This window comes from Haematobia irritans, chromosome 1 (assembly GCF_050003625.1).
Source record: "Haematobia irritans isolate KBUSLIRL chromosome 1, ASM5000362v1, whole genome shotgun sequence".
Taxonomy (NCBI): domain Eukaryota; kingdom Metazoa; phylum Arthropoda; class Insecta; order Diptera; family Muscidae; genus Haematobia; species Haematobia irritans.
In genome coordinates, this window is record NC_134397.1 from 136,397,352 (window position 1) to 136,421,896 (window position 24,545).

Sequence of the window (24,545 nt, forward strand, 5' to 3'; positions counted from 1 at the left end):
ATATATATATATATATATAGAAGCTATATCTAAATCTGAACCAACTTGCATAATATTTTGCGGGTTTGATTGATACCACAAAAGGTTACCTTGTGCAAGATTTCAGTAAGATCAGTTAAGAAATGAGGCCTGTATGGTCAAACATAAGGTTATTAGGGGCGAATTTTTCAAAATCGGGTGATACATATATGGGAGCTATATCTACATCTGAACCGATTTCGATGAAATTTTGCACATATAGTTAGTACTATAGACGACTGGATCTAGCCAACTTTGAGTAAGATCGGTTAATAAATAAGGGTTCTATGGCCAAATTTGGGAAAATCGGGCTATACATATATATGGGACCTATATCTAAATCTGAACCGATTTCGATGATTTTTTGCACATATAGTTAGTGCTATAGAAGACTACATTTAGCCAACTTTGAGTAAGATCGGTTGATAAATAAGTGTTTTATTGCCAAATTTAAAAAAATCGGGCGGTACATATATATGGGAGTTATAGCTAAATCTGAACCGATTTCGATGATTTTTTGCACATATATTTAGTGCTATAGAAGATTATATTTAGCCAACTTTGAGTAAGATCGGTTAACCAATAAAAGTTTTGTGGCCAAATTTGGGTAAATCGGGCGATACATATATATGAGAGCTATATCTAAATCTGAAATGATTTGGATGAAATTTTGCAGAAATTTTGCGATGAAAAAGATTACCTTTTGCCAAATTTGGTGACGATCCGTTTGAAAAAAAGCGCAACGTGACCCCATTTGTCGAAATCGGGCGATCCATATATATGGGAGCTATATCTAAATTTGATCTGATTTCTTCCAAATTCAATAGCGTTCGTCCTTGTGCCCAAAAAACTCCCTGTACCAAATTTCATCAAAATCGGTTAATAATTGCGACCAGAATCCTGTGAACAACAAATACATGGACAGACGGACGGATACCAAGCGCTAGATCGACTCAGGAGGTGATTCTGAGTCGATCGGTATATATTTTATGGGGTGTAAAATTAATATTTCTGGTAGGCACATTTTTTGGCAGATCAAACTTATTATACCCTGACGACTATGTGGTTTAGGGTATAAAAATTTAAAAAATTTCAATCATTGACTTAATTAATTTAATGCTTCTATCTTGATAAAAAAGTTAATTGTATCAAATAATTTATTAATTGAACATTTTTTCAACTTCAATCAACTTTTTAATTGGAAATATTTTGGTGAAATTTTTTTCTGTGAAACCGTAAAACATAGAGGGGAAAGCTTAATGGTATGGAGATGGTGACAAACTTGGCCGTTGGTTAGTGATAAGGAATCATGAAAAAAGGAGACTACCTTGACATTGTGCAATCAAATTTGCCTGAGTTTGTGGAGGTTTGCGCCTACATTGAGGATCAAGTGGTTTTTCAAGAAGACGGCAAACCCAAGCGTACTTACAAACTGGTAAGGAAATGGTTGTCGCAGCACAGTTCTCAAATTCGCAAAAGGCTACCACAAAGCCCCGATTTCAATTCCATTGAGAATTTATGGTATCTGGTTAAAAGGTGCTTGAGATTACATCAACGAGCACAACAAAATAGCGATGAGATCTAGGGCCAAATTCCAAAAGAAATAAGAAAAAACTTAGAGAAGTATGTCCAGACGAGTTAAAAACCATAATTAGAAATAAAGGACTTTGAGCTAAATACTAAGACATTTGATTTTAATGTATTATGCATAAAGTGCAAAACTGGATTCAGACTTACTTTTATTTTATTTCAATAAATTCCTTAGTATAACATACGTATATAATATATCTGATTGTACAGTTTTATTTAACAAGAAAAAAATATAAATGAAATAAATTTTGTAGCAATTGGACTCAATAGACGGTTTTTATTAAGTAAATAAAGCATACTCCTAAGTGGTCAACATGCAGTCGGTTTTGCTTCCCACTGTACGTGGAATTTACTTCGGTATTTACCTTTATTGGGTTATTCTATAGAAAAAATGTTGGTTCGTTTAGTTGAAAAGAACGCAGAAAAAAGGAACCTGCTTTATACACTCAAAAAAAGTTTACTTGGATCCAAAGATTTTGACCTTGCTTTAAGGATTTTGGTATTGATTCCAAGCCAAAAATTCGGGTTCTTTAAATAAGGAAATTTTATTGTGACCTATCTTCGAAGTTACAAATGTTTTCTTAATTCCAAAAAAAAACTTTAAACCAAAGATGCTAAATCCCCAAAATAAGTCTTAGCTTATTTTGGAGCGTTTTTATCTTAAATCTAAAGATTCAATATTTCAATTAATTTAAGGACGATTTCTTCAAATCAAAAATTTGTTTCTTTACCTTAAGGAAAATTTGCCTTTGTTTAAAGAGACATGGTACTTTAACGAAGGGACGCCAATTTTCAAAATTTGTGTCCTACATTTAATGAAAAAAATGTTGAAGCAAAGATTATAAACTTTCTTTTAATTAAAATTGCATTATTTTAAACAAAATTGTCCTAAATAGTGTGTAAATTGCGCATCCTAAAATTGAGGTTGCGTAATCTTTAATAATACGTAAATAGGCTTTTTTCAATGTAGCAAGAATGAACTACCTCGTGCGAAAATTGATCTAAATTATGCTCCACATTTTGAGATTGCCACAAAGCGTAGTTAAAACCAGGAAAATTTAATGCCCCAGTGTACTTTTAACTACAAGTCACGAAATTACACCCTTCGTAGAAGAAAAATTAACTAAATGTAAAGAAGAAAATCATTGGCACCAAATCATGACCATTGTAACTATTTTATGGTGGTTGAACTTTATACCCATTTCTATAGGTCATAAAAATTTTGTGGCATAATTAAAAAAAAAAAGTAAGATTTCACTAATCTCTGGAAAATTTGGAAAAGAATAATAAACTGTAACTACAAACAGATATTTTTTTTTTCAATAAAAACAAGTTAAATTTAGCGTTAGTTTAACTACGGATTTTTTTGCCTGTGTACATTATCGATCTACACTAATTTATATGTTATTAGTTTCCTATTGACCCCCCATGGATTCCTATATATTTAGTCCAAATATTTCCCAATTTTTTAACGCATAAATTCCCCTGACCACTTAGATATTTTACGATTGAACAAATGGAAAAATTTATTTTACGCAAATTATGATTTATTTGACTCTACGATTTTCACATATGCATGACATAGATCAGATCATAAATTTTTCTCTTTAAAATGCACACACAAAACAGAAATACAAAGTTTGTATGCATTTGAAGAAAAGTAAATTCATCAACGAGTGCAATATTTTGGTCGATTGTGGACTCCTCATCCATGAGACTCACAAGTTTTGGTCCATTAACGTAAGATATGCATATGGGTTTGTAGCTTTTCTTTTTTTTTTTTTGTTTTGCTACGTTTGAACTTCTTGCAAATAAAGGGTGATTTGTTAAGAGCTTGATAACTTTTTTTTTTAAAAAAACGCATAAAATTTGCAAAATCTCATCGGTTCTTTATTTGAAACGTTAGATTGGTCCATGACATTTACTTTTTGAAGATAATTTCATTCAAATGTTGACCGCGGCTGCGTCTTAGGTGGTCCATTCGGAAAGTCCAATTTTGGGCAACTTTTTCGAGCATTTCGGCCGGAATAGCCCGAATTTCTTCGGAAATGTTGTCTTCCAAAGCTGGAATAGTTGCTGGCTTATTTCTGTAGACTTTAGACTTGACGTAGACCCACAAAAAATAGTCTAAAGGCGTCAAATCGCATGATCTTGGTGGCCAACTTACCGGTCCATTTCTTGAGATGAATTGTTCTCCGAAGTTTTCCCTCAAAATGGCCATAGAATCGCGAGCTGTGTGGCATGTAGCGCCATCTTGTTGAAACCACATGTCAACCAAGTTCAGTTCTTCCATTTTTGGCAACAAAAAGTTTGTTAGCATCGAACGATAGCGATCGCCATTCACCGTAACGTTGCGTCCAACAGCATCTTTGAAAAAATACGGTCCAATGATTCCACCAGCGTACAAACCACACCAAACAGTGCATTTTTCGGGATGCATGGGCAGTTCTTGAACGGCTTCTGGTTGCTCTTCACTCCAAATGCGGCAATTTTGCTTATTTACGTAGCCATTCAACCAGAAATGAGCCTCATCGCTGAACAAAATTTGTCGATAAAAAAGCGGATTTTCTGCCAACTTTTCTAGGGCCCATTCACTGAAAATTCGACGTTGTGGCTCGTTAGTAAGTCTATTCATGATGAAATGTCAAAGCATACTGAGCATCTTTCTCTTTGACACCATGTCTGAAATCCCACGTGATCTGTCAAATACTAATGCATGAAAATCCTAACCTCAAAAGAATCACCCTTTAAATCATATTTATTTTTGTAATTGCCAAAAACTATCATCGAAAAGCTAAAAGAGAAAAAGTAATTAAGTGATTTTCGTGAGTTTGAATTGTTTCGTAAAATGTGAATTTTAAAATAGAAAACGTAACAAGTTTTCATTTAAGTGATAATTTTAATGGGTCCAATATTTCAATTAAAATATTGATGACACATTATTGTTGTTGTATTAAAAAAAATACAGGCGGTATATTAGGATTGACCAAAGCTCTTTTGGCTTTGAGGTATAAGGTCTCCTTAAGAAAATCCAAATATCTTTGTTTGTATGTTCCGGGAAAGCTTGAAAACGACTGAACCCATTTAATTGAGAAAACATGATCACCCTAGGTTAGGTTAGGTAGGTTAGGTTATGTGGCAGCTCGATGTATCAGGCTCACTTAGACTATTCAGTCCATTGTGATACCACAGTGGTGAACTTCTCTCTTATCACTGAGTGCTGCCCGATTCCATGTTAAGCTCAATGACAAGGGACCTCCTTTTTATAGCCGAGTCTGAACGGCGTTCCACATTCCAGTGAAACCACTTAGAGAAGCTTTGAAACCCTCAGAAATGTCACCAGCATTACTGAGGTGGGTTAATTCACCGCCGAAAAACCTTTTGGTGTTCGGTCGTAGCAGGAATCGAACCCACGACCTTGTGTATGCAAGGCGGGCATGCTAACCATTGCACCACGGTGATCACCCTATGTGGTGAAAATAGTGCATCTCATTTTTTGATATCTGGTCAGGTAGGGGATTGAGTCAAAGTTCTACGATTTGCTTCAAATTTTCGGGGATGGTTGGGTTGACATCTAAAGGGTGATACGGTCAAAATTTGGTCAAGGGAAAACGCGTGTAAATCGGTGAAATCGTTTATTTAAAAAATCAAATTAAATTTCTTTTTCAAGTTCAATTAGTATAAAATTCAGGAAAAATATTCAGTTAGGCTTTCGCTTTTCCAAATCCGAATTGCCGGGCCTCACGCTTGACACTTGCCATCAGATTTTGTACAGCCACCTTGTCCACCTTCTTCGCCGCAGAAAGCCAGTTTGCCTTGAACTGGCTTTCTGCGCAGTTTTTTTGGTCTTCTTTAGGTTCCGCTTGACAATAGCCCAGTATTTCTCAATTGGGCGGAGCTCTGGCGTGTTGGGAGGTTTCTTGTCCTTGGGAACCACCTGCACGTTGTTGGCGGCGTACCACTCCATGGCCTTTTTACCGTAATGGCAAGATGCCAAATCCGGCCAAAACAGTACGGAACAACCGTGTTTCTTTAGAAAAGGCAGCAGACGTTTATTCAAACACTCTTTCACGTAAATTTCTTGGTTGACAGTCCCGGAAGCTATGAAAATGCTGCTTTTCAAGCGACAGGTACAGATGGCTTGCCAAACCAGATATTTCTTTGCGAACTTTGACAGTTTTATGTGCTTGAAAATATCTGCTACCTTTCCCCTTCCTTTTGCCGTATAAAACTCCTGTCCCAGAAGCTGCTTGTAATAGGCTTTGACGTAGGTTTCGTCGTCCATTACCACGCAGTCAAACTTCGTCAGCATCGTCGTGTACAGCCTCCGGGATCGCGCTTTGGCCGTCGTATTTTGTTTATCATCGCGATTTGGAGTCACTACCTTCTTGTAAGTCGATAGTCCGGCTCGTTTTTTGGCTCGATGCACGGTTGTAGACGATACACCCAGCTTATTTGCGGCATCTCGGAGGGAGAGGTTAGGGTTTCGCTTGAAACTACCGGCAACCCTATTTGTCGTCTCAGCGGCTTCCGGTTTTCGATTTCTCCCCGATCCAGACTTCCTGGCTGTCGACAAACGTTCCCCAAACACTTTAATTACATTTGTAACGGTTGATTTGGCAACTTTTAGCGAATTTGCCAGCTTTGCGTGTGAGTAGCTCGGATTTTCGCTATGCGGGAGCAAAATTTTGATACGCTGCTCTTCTTGCTTGGACGGCATTTTGACAACTGAAGAGTGAATTCCAAAATCAAAACAGGAGCAACATTCTACACACACACACCTTCAAAATGAGGGGTGTTCAGGTTTTTTAAATGCAAAATTTAAAGAAATACGTCAAGTTTATATTGACCAAATTTTGACCGTATCACCCTTTAGATAAAGACGTGCTATTTTATTTGTCTATATTTGGTCGGGGCGGGTCCTGCCTCTGACCGACTTTCTAAAGTACAGTGAAAAAACTAAACTTCTCTGATGTACTTTAAATTTACCAAGGACGTGGGGAGAGGTAATGAAATTAATACCTGATTTTTTTGATATTTGGACGTGGATGGGGATATCCTCTGTGCCCGACATTCTAAAATTTTCCGATAGGCTTTAAATGTTCTGTGAATGTTGCGATATTTGGTCGGTACAGTACAGCAAAAAAAACTAAATTACTCCGGTTTACAGGGGAAATGCGGCGAGGTTATGAAATTAAAGTAGGATACCTGATTTTTTGATATTTGGTGTAGAGGAGGATCCCTCTTCGCCCGACTGCTTTTAACGAATAGTGAACAAAGCAACCTTCTCCTATTTACTTGGAATTTATGAAATTAATATAGGGTACCTTGTTTTTGAAAATTTAAGGGAGAGGAGGACCTCCCCCTTGCCTAACATTTTGAAACTCAAGGCGATTTCGTTCGTCAATCAATTTCCCTAAACAGAAATCGATGTTGCCTTGGTGTTATACTACTTTTCCCCTCATTGTATTTTCGCCCAAATGAATGTGTCATTCCAAAGGTATTGTTAATTCATAATGTCCTAAGGAATATAGAACCGAAAAGCTATGACGGTGTCCTTCATATTTTGCACTCAATTTGGCAAATGTTGCACCTTTTATTCCAATCGAAATAGCCACAAGAGAAGAAATCCCCAATTTTCTGGAAATTTTCATGGAATTTTCTAGAAAACAATCCCCTAACATTTTTATGATATATGAATGGGGTCCCTCCCCATCCTCCACCTTTGCATTACATTTTGAAACTTGAAAAAAAGTTCCCCGATTTTTTTTAATTTTCAGGAAAGGTTGTGGGTGGTCATGAGACAAAAACCCCCTAATTTAGAGACAATATACTAAGAGACAATATATAGTAAAATGTTCAATCACGTTTGTAATTGAAAATTATTTCCGAATTGATTAACAAATTGATTGAATCAATTAATATTTTAATTGGAAACGTAATAAATATCAATCATTTTTTTAATTGGATTTTATTCGAATTTGATTAAATAATTAATTGAATCAATTAACTTATTAATTCGATTAAATGTTTAATTGAAAAAATTTCGGTGATAATTTTTTGTGTGCATATATGGTTTCTCTGGTTTATGTGACAAGAAATATAGTGTTTTTATGCAATTGAAATAGGTATGTTGAGGAGAGGGATAGCTTGTCCTCTTGAGAAACCACGTTTGAAATTCACACGAAATGTGGCGGATGGTCCATCGAAGATGATCCAGCGATAAAAACTGGTAAATTTTATTTCAAATTTCTGAATTCACATTTAATCAAATTTTATTACAATTTTTATGAACTTTTTGTATTCTAATATCCTTTGGAGGGATTTAAATACCCAATACATGAAACAAGTATATACGGTCGTAAGTTCGGCCAGGCCGAAGCTTATGTACCCTCCACCATGGATTGCGTAGAAACTTCTTCTAAACACCGCCATCCACAATCGAATTACTTGGGTTGCGGTAACGCTTGTCGATGCCAAGATATCTTAAAACCTCTTAACACAGTCTTCTAAATTGTAAGTAAGTCCATACGTGCACAGAGAATACAGATTGGTTGGGACAATCGAATTTATTGCCAACCTCCATATGGCAGTTGCAGCTACTATCAGTTAGCAGTTGTGTCTCCCAAATAATTCGGTTCTGCCAATCGAACGATGGTAAAGATGACTTACATGACATAAAGAGTTGATTTTGTCAACCAATAAATTCTGCTGTCACCTTCATCATTCGGTTGAGTCGATCATCCTTCAGAGTACATATAACCGTATTATGAAAAAAATGGTCCTGCTATCTAAATAACGCTACCCACATCCAATCTTTTAATGAAAGAAGTTCAGATTTTATATCAAATATTTTATTATTATGCCATTATGTTAAATGGTGTCATACATGTAATAAAACTTATAATTATAGAATACAAATGTAAATAAACGAAAAATATCGATATATGATATTAGTAGTCCCATATAACAAATTCATTCTCGTTAGGTGACAATAACACGTACGATAATTATACCCCATTGTTTAGTAAAAAGATCTCACAGAAATCGTTCCAGATTTAGATATAGCTCCCAAATATAGCTTTCGACAGGTTTACACCCATATGAGCACAGACGCCAAAGTTTTACTCCGGTTTACGTGAAATTTTGCACAAAGAATAGACTTAGCGTTATAGGTACGCATGCCAATTTCTAAAACGAATCGTCACAGATGCCATAGTTTCGAAATGTGTGCCAAATTTGATTCAAATTTAAATATAGTCCCAATATATGTATATGTACGAGTATGTTGGTTCGATGGGGAAACGTCAAATGTCAAGAATACAAACATTTTACCCAAATATTGTTCAAAAACCCACAATTCATCAAATATCTTGGCCATACTAGTCAGGCCCTCCGGTTTTCAGACTTGCCTTCCTTTTCATCTCAACTTGTCCGCTATTTTAATTCTTACAAACATTCGGATCCAAGCTGAAACACAACCTTCAAGTTTATATGCTAGCAATTTGGAAATATTTCGAATACAAACCATTATTCACATGAAACATCCTCTTCTTAGATCAATTATAATGTGTTGCTGTCCCATTCATTGTGAATAGTTGATAATAATCGACAGTTTTGTCCCATTTTGTTGGTTCGATTTAAAAGTTCAAAAAAATAAATTTTTTACTTCAATTAATTTTATTGACACAAATGACATTTAAAAAATCAAATGCCATTCGGCTGTGAATTCTATGTGATAATGGTGGCTACTAAATGATAGTTAACAAATTTCCCAACGGTTGGTCGTATCAACCAATTTGACTGAAAATTATTCGAAAGAGGTAGATTTGGTTGTCACAACCATTTATCTTGTGGCACGACAGAAAATCTGTTGAAAATCCCACCAAATAGTTACAGTTACGAACAAATACATATAAATACAGAAAATTGGTATAAACAACCTATATTTATTTCTAAATGTAGAATGTTCATAACTACAACAGAATTCCAACCACTCTCTTTTCTGTGTGTGGTATATATTAAATTAAAAAAGACCGATTAAATACATATATAATTCAGTTGGACAAAATTTTCTATAGAAATAAATTTTGACAAAATTTACTGTAGAAATAAAATTTTGACAAAATTTTCTATAGAAATAAAATTTTGACAAAATTTTCTATAGAAATGAAATTTTAACAAATTTTCTATAGAAATAAAATTTTAACAAAATTTTCTAAAGAAATAAAATTTTGACAACATTTTCTATAGAAATAAAAACTTGACAAAATTTTCTATAGAAATAAAATTTTTATACATTATTTTTGGCTCGAGTGGCAACCACGATTATAAACCGATATGGACCATTTTTTTTGTAATTGGGGATGGGCTATATATAACAATGGACTGAATAGTCTAAGTGAGTCTGAAACTTTATCGGGCTGCCACTTTAACCTAACCTAACTTAGGAGGTCAAATCTGGGGATCGGTTTATATGGGGGCTATATATAATTATGGACCTATATGGACCAATTCTGACATGGTTGTTAGAGACCATATACTTACACCACGTACCAAATTTCAAGCGGATCGGATGAAATTGGGTTCTCTTTGAGGCTCCGCAAGCCAAATCTTGGGATCGGTTTATATGGTGGCTATATATAATTATGGACTGATGTGGACCAATTTTTGCATGGTTGTTAGAGACCATATACCAACACCATGTACAAAATTTCTTCCGGATCGGATGAAATTTGCTTCTCTTTGAGGCTCCGCAAGCCAAATTTGGGGGGTCCGTTTATATGGGGGCTATACGTAAAAGCGGACCGATATGGCCCATGTGCAATACCATCCGACCTACATCAATAACAACTACTTGTGCCAAGTTGCAAGTCGATATCTTGTTTCGTTCGGAAATTAGCGTGATTTCAACTTACGGACGGACATGCTTAGATCGACTCAGAATTTCACCACGACCCAGAATATATATACTTTATGGGGTCTTAAAGCAATATTTCGATGTGTTACAAACGGAATGACAAATTTGATATACCCCCATCCTATGGTGTAGGGTATAAAAAAGCATAGCTGAAGAAAAATTTTTTGTTCACCTGGAGTATTTGTATACTCAGAAAAGGAATATGATCACCACAACCCTGTTTCAAGATCATAATGATATTTTTGGACGGGGAACATGTAACAAGTTTGCAGCAACCATGTTATTTTCTCAAAAATTATGTATTTGTCTTTGCCAATCATGTTTATTTTTGCCGAGAAAACAACATTTTTGCGACAAACATTTTCCATGGTCACCGTTTATCAAATAACATTTTGCTATTGAAACATGTTTGGGGGTGATCACATTACTTCACTGCGTGTATGTTAAGGGGGGATATATCTTTTTCCTTAACCTCAAACCAAAAAGTTGTAATCAATCCCAACAACGAATTGAAATCCGTATTCATGTAAATTTCGAAAATAACTACAAATCCTCATTCAGAAGGATTATTTTATTAACCTGTACTTGTGATGTATATGGTAGACTTAATTAACGCAAAATATTCCTAAAAAAGTTATATTTTTTAACCAATACCCAGCAAAAAAAATTGGAAGTCCACAAACATTTCTTTTAAAGCGCATCCCGAAATCCCCATCGATTTTTTCCACTTCCGATGCAGTCCTTTTGGACAAGTACTAGATACTTGTAGTATTAAGTTTTGGATAATTCAATTTCACAAAAAATAGAAAATCAATAAATAATGAATTTTCATCACTTCTTAAGGTGTGATCCGAATTCAGTGCTTTGGATGTGGATTAAAAAATGTTTTGGCATTTTGACAAATAAACAATTTTTATATTTTTATGGTTTTTATGCATTTTAATACTTGTCTGAAACGTTTGACCTTAAATATTCTACAATGGATTTAAATATTCTACAATGGATTTAGTATTTTTTTAAATTAAATAATTTGTAATTTTTTTTTTAATTTCTGCTCCGTTTTAACCTATTTGAAACAAAAAAAAATATTATTAAAAGAACTTCCTGTGTAGTTAACATCTTTGGGAGGACATTTTCGAAAGTTCTTTTAAAATCGTGCCGTTAGAAGAACTTTCCAATTTTTTTGCCGGATTAGTTAACGCAAAATTTTCCTAAAAACTGAGATAGTTTTTAACAAATAGTGCCTCAGTTTTGAAAAATCAGGATGGCGCATCGAAGCGGACCGGGTTCGGCTAGATTAATGAAATTGTTTAGAAATTAATACTTTAATAAAAATGTAAAAAATTTCAATATTTTTCTTATACAGTAGAATTCGGTTATAGCGACCGCCAAGGGACCTAAATTATACGTCGTTATAACCGAACGTCGTTGTATCCAAATAAGTGTACACAATATTTTTAAGTTTTTTTTTATCATGTATATTCATATTTATTGAGATTGGAAATAGTTTAGAATTGTGGTTTGTTTTCTACTTACAAGAATTTCTTTTAATAATTTAAACTCTCTGATATATCAGAACCCCCCAAATCGTAAATACTGTTTTAATGTGTGCACCGCAATCAAGGTTTCTGTCCTAGTTGGAATTTTGATTGGCTCATCTTCGTCATCTGGTTCATTATCGCTGTGAGTTTCATCATTTGCTTTTGTGTTCTCCACTATTTCTCTCAATGAAGGCTCTTCTAATGTCACGACGTTGTCATCGACATTTACGAACTCATCCCAGTCCTGGTTTGAGCTCGAACTCATCCCAAACTGGTTTGAATATTTCTTCTTTGTCATTTGCACCTCTGTTTGGGATAGTCGAAAACAAATCCTGTGATTCCCCGCAGTATATGTTTCTTTATTTAGTATTGGCTGACGACAAAAAATGGAATGAAAAAAATAAAAATTAGTACACAGAACTTACATCGTCGTTATAACCGAATGTCCATTCCAAAACCGACGTGCAAATTGGTCGTTAAAAGCAGATTGTCGCTAAAACCGGAGTCGTTCTAAGCGAATGCTTGCGCATGTACAAACTATTAAGAACCAAACTTGCTTTGAAAATCCGTTGTTATAAACGGATGGTCGTTATAACCGAGGTCGCTATAAATGAAATCTACTGTATTTTAATTTATTTTATATTTTAATTTAAATAATTTAAATAATTGTATCTTTTAATATTTTTCAACTTCAATCAACCTTTTAATTAGAAATATTTTGGTGATTTGTTTTCAGTGAATACTATGTTGATTTTCCAAACTAATATTTAACCGCAGAACAATGGGGTCTCCGTCTAGAATACATACGATTACCCATCAATCTTCGAGTTCTCATATCCGCCTCTTTTATTTCAAATTTTCTTCAACATAAAATTTCTATATTTTAACATAATCCTTCTAAGAGATTGTTGTTGACCAGTTCTTTCTTATATAACCTGCTGATTTTTATTCAACTTTAAATTGTTACTTCACTGGTATACCGAAAAAAGAACATCGTCATTATCGCTACCATAAAGCAAATCAAAAAAAAAAACCACAGAGTCAAAGAAAAAAGGATCAGAATACATTAAAACTCAAATAGGGGTAAAGTAAAATAAAAGAATAACGAAAATTTACTATATGGAGATTGCACAAAAAACCCAGTCAAAATATTCACTCACCAACCATTTCTTCAGGCGACCTGAGTAACCCTTTTACTTGTTTGCGATCGTTCTTCAACACGAATGTTATTAAGAATTTTGTTGGTCTTTCAAACAGTAATTCTACCGTTACATACACAAAACTAATACAAGGTATTTCAAGGAGGGTAAATGAAGGATACAAGGAGTGAATGAGCAAGAGGGTGGGAGAGAATACAAAGAAAAGATCATTATCGAATTTCAACTCTTTGTATTTATTGTTCGATAATTTGTGTTTTTTGGCAGAATGTGTTTGCTCAATATGATGCGTGGTCTTCAGTTAGCGTGTTGATGAACAGTTACAGAATTATGGAGAACTACAAAATAAAGACATATTAGCAAATATCTGTTTATACACCCATCCGAAAGCTTTCTAATTTTTGAAAGCATTAGAATAACATAATTACCAGCTTAGCTCATCTTATATTCTGATATACTTTACACCAGTAAGAGATTTGCCTTTTATATTTCGGGATTGGGCAACCCTAGTGTTGGAATCTGCCAACTGACAATTCTAAAGCTTGACATTTTTTAGGTTATGCGTACTCAGAACGTTTTGACATTACGAGCACGATTTGAGTTGCTTAACATACAGCAACTTAATATATTCATCTCGCGGAATTGAATTAAATCGTGAAAATTTTCGTGCAATTATTTGTAACAACTTTCGACGTGTATTAACTCAAGTTGCTGTTTCTGAGTCAGTCAATCAGATTAACGCAAGAACAGCAACCCAGTGTTGATTGATCGACCGAAGGGGTAGTTCACTCCAACACGAATTTCGTGCAGGTCATCCAAAATCAGTTGTTGTTCCGGAGATCATTGTCGCACAGAGCCAACTGATATTGCAATATCGTCATGTAACCTATCGTGAGATTTGAGCATCGATATAATGGGTCATACGCCGTATATTCCTGACTTGGCAGCGAGAGGTCAACGTTTTTGGACACCTGAAGAAACAGTTGATGTGTTCAGAATGTATGTTTTGAAGATACCTCAATCAGAGTGGCAAAAATGCTGCGACAATTGGTTCAAATGCATGCAAAAATATATAAATCTTAGTGGGAATATTTTCGAGAACAATAAATCTATTTTCGATAATTAATATATGTTTTTGTTCTCTAATCCAAAAATCTGAAATCGTACCGACGTATTTTTTTCTGTGTTTTATGTTATTGTTCAAAATTAAAAAAATTACTGAAATATCATCAAATTTTAGAATCAGCTTAGATTTGTTCGTACACACAAAAAAAAATTCTGATTCAATCACGAAATTGATTGATCCAATTACTTTTTTAATTGAAATGTCGTCAATCACAGAAATGATAGTATCAATTAAAATATTAATTGAAAGTCAATTAAAAAATTAATCGATCCAATTAAAAAAATAATTGATACTATTACTTTTTGTGATTGATTTTTGTGTTAATTAAAAAAATTTTTGAATCAATTAAATTTTTAATTAAATACTTTTTAAAACTCAATTAAAACTTTAATTGGAAAAATTTTCGTGAAAATGTTTTCTGTGTATTGGCACGCATTATGGGCTTTAACCGGTCGGCAAAATTATCACATACTGCACGACAATGGCTCTGCGGTAATTTGGCCCATTGACGGCGAAGCATCATCTTGGGATGATCGGCAAAATGACCCAGGCCCACGAGCTCAACGGATTGAGATCCGGAGATTGTGAGATATGAAGCGAGAAACTTAATTTTAACACATTCTTGATGCTGAGTCCTATTGGAGTGTCCATGGTATGCAGCCAAAATTGTTGTCCTGCCCGGGTTTCAATACTGTCTTTAGGACATTTTCCTAATAATATTCGCCATTTACGAGTATTTTAAGCCCAACGGTCGATGAATACAAACGGGAACGACCTTCGGCCTCGCTTGATTTCTTGTGGCCAATCGGAAGTCTGCATTTTTAGCTGACCTCTTTGACAGGTAACCCCGATTATTTTGTTTGTTCACAAACTACTCAATTTGGAACGAATTCTCATATCTATTTTGACAAAATTTTCTATAGAAATAAAATTTTGACAAAATTTTCTATAGAAATAAAATTTTGACAAAATTTTCTATAGAAAAAATAAAATTTTGACAAAATTTTCTATAGAAATAAATTTTTGACAAAATTTTCTATAGAAATAAAATTTTTTTATATTTCTATAGATATAAAATTTTGACAAAATTTTCTATAGAAACAAAATTTTGGCAAAATTTTCTATAGAAATAAAATTTTGACAAAATTTTCTATAGAAATAAAGTTTTTATATTTCTATAGATATAAAATTTTGGCAAAATTTTCTATAGAAACAAAATTTTGGCAAAATTTTCTATAGAAATAAAACTTTGACAAAATTTTCTATAGAAGTAAAATTTTGACAAAATTTTCTATAGAAGTAAAATTTTGACAAAATTTTCTATAGAAATAAAATTTTGACAAAATTTTCTATAGAAATAAAATTTTGACAAAATTTTCTATAGAATTAAAATTTTGACTAAATTTTCTATAGAAATAAAATTTTGACAAAATTTTCTATAGAAAAAAAAATTAACAACATTTTCTATAGAAATAAAATTTTGACAAATTTTTCTATAGAAATAAAATTTCGACAAAATTTTCTATAGAAATAAAATTTTGACAACATTTTCTATAGAAATAAAATTTTGACAAAATTTTCTTTAGAAATAAATAAAAAAAATTGGCAAAATTTTCTATAGAAATAAAACTTTGACAAAATTTTCTATAGAAATAAAATTTTGACAAAATTTTCTATAGAAATAAAATTTTGACAAAATTTTCTATAGAAATAAAATTTTGACAAAATTTTCTATAGAAATAAAATTTTGACAAAATTTTCTATAGAAATAAATTTTTTTATATTTCTATAGAAATAAAATGTTGACAAAATTTTCTATAGAAATAAAATTTTGACAAAATTTTCTATAGAAAAAAAAAATTTAACATTTTCTATAGAAATAAAATGTTGACAAATTTTTCTATAGAAATAAAATTTCGACAAAATTTTCTATAGAAATAAAATTTTGACAAAATTTTCTATAGAAATAAAATTTTGACAAAATTTTCTATAGAAATAAAATTTTGGCAAAATTTTCTATAGAAATACGATTTTGACAAAATTTTCTATAGAAACAAAATTTTAACAAAATTTTGTATAGAAATAAAATTTTGACAAAATTTTCTATAGAAAAAAAATATTGACAAAATGTTCTACACAAATAAAATTCTAAAAATTTGATATTATACAACTTAAAAAACTAGGCGACTGGTAACCGATATATATTATGAAGGGTAACCCATTATTGTTAAAACTTTTGTAGTGCATAAGATATTACGATTTTGATTACTGGTAATGCAGAAGGAATGCTTTTGGGTCGGCACCAATTTTTTGATTACCGGTAATGCTGGAGGAATCACTGGTTGTTTTTTTTTTTTTTTTTTTGCGATGACCACTTGTGTTTTTCTAGCCAAGTATAAATTTCCAAACTTAACGAACATTGGGATTTAAGTCTTCTCAAATTTTTCATTTTTAAATTCAGTAGCACAGGATCCCGATGTGACTATGTCCTCCGACGACATCAGTAATTTGTTGTTCTTGCTATATTTCATTTAGATAAACAACACATAGTATTTACTCTTTATGTGTGGGATCATATGTTCAACATGCGACCTTATGGGGTCAAAAAATTTTTTGTTTTGTTCGCAAACGTATCAAGGATGAATAATGTCGGTTATATGCTCTCGATACGTATTTTGGTATCGGTAACATATGCCCACACTACTGTTCTGATATGATTTGATGGTGTACAGCGGCAATCAGTGTTTCTGTTTTAAATTCCCTATAGTATTTCTTTTATTTTTGTGAAATAAGGAAAACAAAAAAACACAAACAACAAATTAATTTTTGTAATTACTTCAATACTTAGTTGTTTGCATACTCCAACCATCCAACCCGTTTCGATAGTCTAAGACCTTTTTGTGTGTGTTGTCTCCGACAAACAATGCGAGACATGTGTTTAACAGTAATGCTCCTCCCCGCCCTTCTCTATCCCCCTCTCACTCTCTCTCTCTGACAGACCTTCCGTTCTCCTTTATTCTTCTCAATGTTTTTGTTATGACAATGAGGGCTATGGTAAAATATTGCCGCCTTTTTTTCGTTTCAATTTTTTTATCTTCATAGTTTGTTTTGAGATAAAAAAATAATCAAAATAAAAAAAAAATATACGAAAAACAACAGCAACAAATAACTTACATATGGGTACCTAACTCAATGATGGTAATGAGGAGGGACAAGATTTCTGCCATATATAATCTAGGGTTATAAAATTTCGCATCATCCACATAATAACCAATTTCAGGTTGCTATTATTTCTAAATCGCTCGTCTGGCAGTTGACAGATTTATTCCAGTGACAGTCCATTTTATTATTTACAAGTTTTTGAAATTACCATCGGCGGCTATGGCAATTTCCGATGGTTGCTCCCCGTTCGTATTGATCGACAGCGGATCGGGAAAATGACCTAAAGCCCTGGACAGAACGCAGACCATATACTTGGCAACATCGCACACAGCACGCTTCAACGAAGAATGGTTTAAGGAGGAGGTCACTCGATTTATTTCTACCGTACAATGTTCACCTAAAATCTCCAGATTTTAGATCAAAACAAGACGACACTCCGCGTGGAATAGGGAAAAATATCGCAGAACCACTATCATGCAGCATGTGATTGCGTTGTCGGCCGTTTGAAGGCCATACTTCGTGACATAGATAGCCAATTTAAGCAAATTTGAACTAATTCTAAAATTTAATGTTGTTTCCGAAATTTTTACATTTGAAGAATAATATTTTTAAAAAAATGTATCGCTTTACTTTGTGGCACCCATATACACGGAAAGAAAAAATCTAAAGTCATAGTCCGTTTCGGTTATATCAAGCACTGTTCTTTTCTGACATTAACTCACACCTTGAAGTTTCATAGTAAAAATTTACTATAGTAGTATGTAAATCCGGACATCTTTTCGAAATCTTGCGATCTTTTTGGAATATATTAAATTGCAAAATTCCAGTTTTGTTAAGAAAGTGGCCAACTAGAGCTATGTTTCTGTTAAATAAAGTTTCTTTACATCGACTTGTGGGCGCCCCCAACTATGCTCTATAAATATAACTGCTGACTGTATGCGTGGCTTATTACAGAAAAATTGTTAAGAACTAAATATGTTAAACCTCGTGGAAGTGAGAAAGATGTGAGAAAAAATGCAATTAGCCAGAAGTTTTTTTAGTTAATCTTTAGGAAATTGTTTTTGTTTTTTCTGGAAATTTGACTGTTGAACCAGGTTCTGTCGGTGCCACAGCGGATCAGAGGTCATTTCCTATCGAGGAAGTTATATCGGAATCTAGAATAAAATGGGCTTTAAAAAGTTTTGGACCAGGTCCGGGCGCCTGATGGAATTACTTCGGCGGAGTTACAAGCATTGACTGGCAGAATTATCCCCTGGTTGTCGGCGATATACACAGGATATATCAACTTCCAGGAAAGTTGAGGGAAACGAAAGTCGTTTTCATGCCTAAAGCGAGAAAAGCCTCGCACTTAAGCGAGAAGGATTTCCGTCCAATCAGCTTATTCTCATTCCTACTTAAGACTCTGGAGAGGATGATAGATATTTATCTTAGAACTAGCGTCGATTCAAGTTTGCCCTCGAAACGACAACATGCATACTCGAAGGGCAGGTCTGCTGAGACCGCATTACATTAACTAGTCAGCTTTATTGAAAGCTCACTATCTGTCAAAGAATCCACAATCGTGGCATTTCTAGACATCGAAGGGGCGTTCAATAACGTCCATCCGAGCTCGATATTAAATGGACTGACAACTCTGAATGTTGATCCATGTATACTTAGGCTGTTAGACGAACTTCTAAGGAAGAGACGCATTTCAGCCACACTAGGACAAGCAAACATACAAAGGTATGTGAACAGAGGCACTCCTCAAGGAGGAGTTCTATCACCTCTTCTTTGGAATGTTGCTATAAACGACCTTCTGGTTTCCCTAGAAAAAGAAACGATACAAGTGGTGTCATACGCAGATGATGTGGCGCTAGCAGTCAGGGGAAAATTCCCATCAACAGTTAGAGATATTATACAGAGAGCTCTCCGGATGACTGAGAAATGGGCGAAAGATAATGGTCTTGGGGTAAATCCTGCAAAGACAGAACTAGTCATGTACTGCAAAGATCGCAAAACTCCCACGGTTAGGCCCATTTACTTAGGGGGTATTGAAATTCCCTTTAGGGAGTGTGCAAAATACCTTGGCTTAATATTGAAGAAAAGGCGAGGAAAGCAACGGTAGCTTTATACTCGTGCAAAAAGGCAATAGGGAAAAAGTGGGGACTAAAACCAAAAATTGTACATTGGCTATACACGGCAGTGGTTAGACCTATAATGCTATATGGTGTTGTAGTCTGGTGGCCGGCACTTCACCAGCCGACAAGTTTAGACAAAGTTCAGCGTATGACGTGCTTGTGTATCTCAGGTGCATTCAGCAAGACAGGAACAAACTCCCTTAATGTCATAAAGCATCTATTGCCTTTAGACATTTTGGCCAAACAGTCAGCTGCAACAACGGCTGTGCTTTTGCGCGAGCTATCGCTGTGGTCGGAAAAAAGTTACGGTTCGGTCGTCAAAATAATGCTAGATGTGCCTAACGTAGTGGATTACACTTTGGCGAGTCCACTTTTCGACAAAAAGTTTGAGACTCTAATTCCCAACAGTGAGGCGTGGTGTACACAGACCCCGGGGAATAAAAGATATATAGATTTCTACACTGATGGCTCCAAATTGGATGGACAAGTGGGTTTCGGAGTATATTCTAAAGATCTGGAACTGCGAATGGCGAAAAGATTACCTAATCACTGTAGTGTTTTTCAGGCTGAAATATTAGCAATAAGAGAAGTGGTGAATTGGCTGAGAAGTAATGCTCCAAACAATATTGGCATTAATATATACTCAGACAGTCAACCTGCAATAAAATCCTTGGACTCTGTGTACCTCAACTCGAAAACGGCCATCGACTGCCGCAAATCTCTCAATGAGATGGCTGAGCAGCACAATATTCACCTAATATGGGTGCCTGGCCATAGGAACATACCGGGGAACTGCGAAGCAGATGAGCTAGCAAGGCTAGGAACCACCTTACATATTCCAGGGGAACTAGAATCTGTTGGTATGCCTCTGGCTACCTGCAAGCTCTTACTGCGTGAGAAGGCTGTCATGATGGCAAATGTTCGATGGGAGAATTGTAAGGGTTGTAACGACACCAAGCAAATATGGCCCCATTTAAACTTAAACCGCACACTAGATATGGTAGTGTTCTCGAGACGCCAGATATCACTCCTGATATCTGCTATAACGGGTCGCTGCCTGATAGGCGATTTTGCAAAAACTATTGTTGCGAAGTATAATGACTATTGTATGAGCTGTCATGATGCGGAGGAAAAGGAATCAATAAAACACCTCTTGTGTGAGTGCCCTGCATTTTGTGTAAGGCGTAAGCAAATTTTAGGGGCATATAGCTTCAGATTACTGGCGGGCCTGGAAAACGTTAACTTAAGCAGTCTGCTAATGTTTTTGGAACAATCTGGTTGGTTCAACGGAAGAAAATAATCGAGAAGGTTCAACGGTTAAAACTAGAAGTGCCCATATGTAATAGGTACTTTTAGTTAATGTGGTATCACAATGGACTGAATAGTCTACGTGAGCCTGAATCTTGATCGGGCTGCCATTTTAACCTAACCTAACCTAACCTAAACTGCGATCTAGACTTTGATCACAAAAATGTGTTCACAGACAGACGGACAGACGGACATGGCTAGATCGACTCAGGGACCCACTCTGTTCCACAGTGTGGCGCAGGGTATAAATATACTAGAACATAATTTGAGTTCATCTGTTGAAAAACTGGTTCTGGGAAATCAATGGATTTTCCAACAGGATAACGATCCTAAGCATATCGCCCATGTTGTTCGCGATTGGGTCCTCTACTATGCCCCTAGGCAGCTAACCCTATAGAGCACGTATGGGACATTTTGGAAAAATCAGTGAGAAAATATAATATCAGCAGCAGGGAAACTTTAAAAACCGCCCTATTCGTGCTTGGGCCGATATATCACCCGACATTACGGAGAATTTAGTCGCATCAATGCCTCGCCGTCTACAGGCTCTTATTGATGCTCAAGGTGCACCGACAAAATATTAAAACTCTTTTTTTAGTATTTTATTTAAATACCGTTTCGAAATAATGTTTATGTTTTATAGCTGCATGTAGAGTTTTTTCCCCTGCGTTTTTATGTTTTTTGTTGTTATACTCTTTCTTTCATTAAAGAATTATAAATTTATTTTTCCAATAAAATTGTTTATTCATTCCTTAAAAATTTGCATACTTTTTTATTCCTGTTTTTGGCATTAAGTCCTTCAAATCCTTATATTAAGTGATGTATGTAGATTTTTTTCTTATACTGTAGGTCACAAAGATGAATATAACGTTCCTGGTGTTTGATTTACAAAAAGAGCAATCTTTGTAACAAGGTGTTCAACTTTTCGAACTTCTGAATTTTCAAAGAACTTGAAGAGAAAATGTCAAAGTCAAGCATTTTCAACATATTTGATAGTTATTGTTGCCTTTAAATACATATAAAGCCTCTGTTATAATTTTGTTATTGTTTTATTTTTCCTCTTCTTCCACTCTATTATCTGTTTCTCTCAGTGACAACAAACACGGCGAGCCTTAAATAAGCAACCAAAACATACTCAACAATATCAACCAGCCACTTCTTTGAATTGATAGACCCCAACATATAAATATATGCATGTGAGTGCGTGAATTGTATCTCTCTATGGTGGGAGATATATGTACCAACCGAACTGCGATAAGGTATACACATACATATATATTCTCATACACTTGCAGAAAGTGTCTATGACAAACAGATACGTTAAATGGCCTTCGTAAAGATTTTATTATAAAGAAGAGGGTCGATCGGTCCAACAAGAAGGCAGAGGAGATGGGGCCGACAGACAAACACATCTGTATGCGAATTGAGTATTCGATATAGTAGGGAGAATTTTATGCAGTTTTTATGATGTTATTGGAACCAACTTCAGGGATTTTTTTATTGCAGAGAAAAATAAGGAAACAGGGAATTACATTTGAAGAAGGCCTTTACAATTACGCATATATAATATAATCCAATATTTACAATTAAATTAATAATTAACTATTTAGCACTATTACTTTACAAAAATATCAACTGAATGGATCAAAAACAGAAATCGTTAATTTTCAACTTAAAATTACAAAATATGTTACTTTAATTGAAAAAATTATTTTTGTCTTTTCCTTGCTAATACCCTTGAAGAAACTGTCATCGCAAGAAACAGGCAAGAGTTTTTAGACGTCACCTGGACGGGTAAGAGGTGTGCGTCCGCACACAATCCTCTCGAAAGAGGTCATTATCCTCTGCAAAACTCTTTTAAGATATTGTTTTATAATTCCATTGTTCATCATTTTCCAGGCTCAAATATGAAATATCCTGGAGGAAACAACTAACATTTTAGCTTTTTATCGGGGTCAAAGCGATCGACCTGCAGAATTCAACGAAAACCTTATGTAGGCACTATTGAAGGAAGATGGCCACAAACCAACTCATGCAATCACAATGTCTCATCACATTCAGTCAATTGGATTTACTCAAAAACTCGGAACACGGAAACGTCACGCCATCAACAAAGGTTAGGTTAGATTTGGATTAGGTTTAAGCGGTAGCCGGTTTTATTTCAGGCTCACTTTGACTATTCAGTCCATTGTGTTAACACATTAACAAACAGTACATATTGCTTACAGACACTTCTAGTTTGGACCGTTAATCCCAAGCGATTATTTTTTGTTGAACGAACCGGATTGTTTCGAAAACATTAGTAGACTGCCTAATGCTTAGTACTAAGTTCGTTTCTGCGAAAACCGAATATCTTCATCTAACTCCGTAAATAGGGTCTCAAACCCAGAGATGTTAACTTATTTATGCGAAACAATATGCCTGCCTATTTTTTCGTGCAAAAAATCCAGGGTATAAATATATGTTGAAAAATGCTCAAAACAAAGATTTCGCATTTATTCCGCGCTAACGGTTTTTATATGGAGTATAACAGTTTTTCGCGCGAAAACGTGAACTTAGTACTAGGCTTAAATTAAAAAATTGTAGGCACTCACACAAGAGGTGTTTAAATGATTCCTTTTCCTCCGCATAATAACAGCTTATGTATGCAATAGTCATTATACTTCACGCCAATAGTTTTTGTAAACTCGCCTAAAAGGAGCTCCGCGTTATGGCAGATACTAAGAGTGATATCTCAAAATACTACGATATCTAGTGTGCGGTTTAAGTTTAGATGGCGCCATATTTGCTTATTGTTGCAACCACGGTTGCCACTCGATCAAAAAATAATCTATGAAAATTGGGAGAAAATTTTACCACAAAACTACCAAACAAAAAAGTTTATTTTGCAAAATCCGTTTTGTTTGTTATTGTTGGTTTCTCTTCAAGCATTATTGTTGTTTTTGATCTCAGCTTAAAACCATGCATTGACTAAAAGTGTAGCTTAACCAACAGAGGAAAAGTATGCTTGTCAAATTTATTTGGGCAAAGCCCTATAGACTGCAAGTTGGTTGGATGTACAGCTGTTTCGGAATTACCACATTCCTCATCAGCATCCTCTACTTGCAGCAAAACTATCAACCAATTATCAGAATAAATTTAAATTCACTCAACCCAAAGTGAACTACACTTGAACCTTCCGAAAAAAGGTTTGATAGTCGGCTACTGCCTAAACAAATTTGCAAGCATATCTCTTGCAAATTTGTTTATTGATTTGAATGTATTGGGCTGGGTTTGTTTTTGAGCGTACTTCCTCTATCTTCATTCGTTTTGTTTCCCAGAAAAAAAATTTGGAAGTTCTTCCAAAGGCATAACTTTAAAAGCACTTCCAGAAGATGCACTCCCAATGATGTTCTTTATTTTAACTACCCAGGAAGTTCTTTTAATTCAATTTTTTATAACTTAGTTTTTTCATACTTTTAATGTATACTTTTAACTTTTTTTGTTTCAAATAGGTTAAAAACAGAGTAAGAATTCATAAAATGGTACAAAGCATTTAAATTTTGTCGAAAAAAATGCTAAATCCAATCTGAAAAACTTGTGAATTTTTGAAAATATTTGAGG

General features: G+C 34.5%; 2 protein-coding genes and 1 long non-coding RNA gene across 3 annotated transcripts in view; 1 reads left to right on the forward strand and 2 right to left on the reverse strand.

The window, feature by feature from the left end:
* pnt (ETS transcription factor pointed) overlaps positions 1-24,545 on the reverse strand; it is a 594,656-nt gene that overhangs the window by 549,597 nt on the left and 20,514 nt on the right. The gene's annotated exons all lie outside the window — the stretch shown is intronic.
* Positions 1-24,545, forward strand: part of Nagk (N-acetylglucosamine kinase) — a 225,954-nt gene that overhangs the window by 109,264 nt on the left and 92,145 nt on the right. The window lies entirely within an intron of this gene.
* LOC142242461 (uncharacterized) lies at positions 8,671-9,608 on the reverse strand. Its single transcript, XR_012724112.1, has 2 exons — positions 9,137-9,608; positions 8,671-9,078 (listed from the first exon to the last, which is right to left on the reverse strand). It is a non-coding gene; the product is annotated as an uncharacterized LOC142242461 (long non-coding RNA).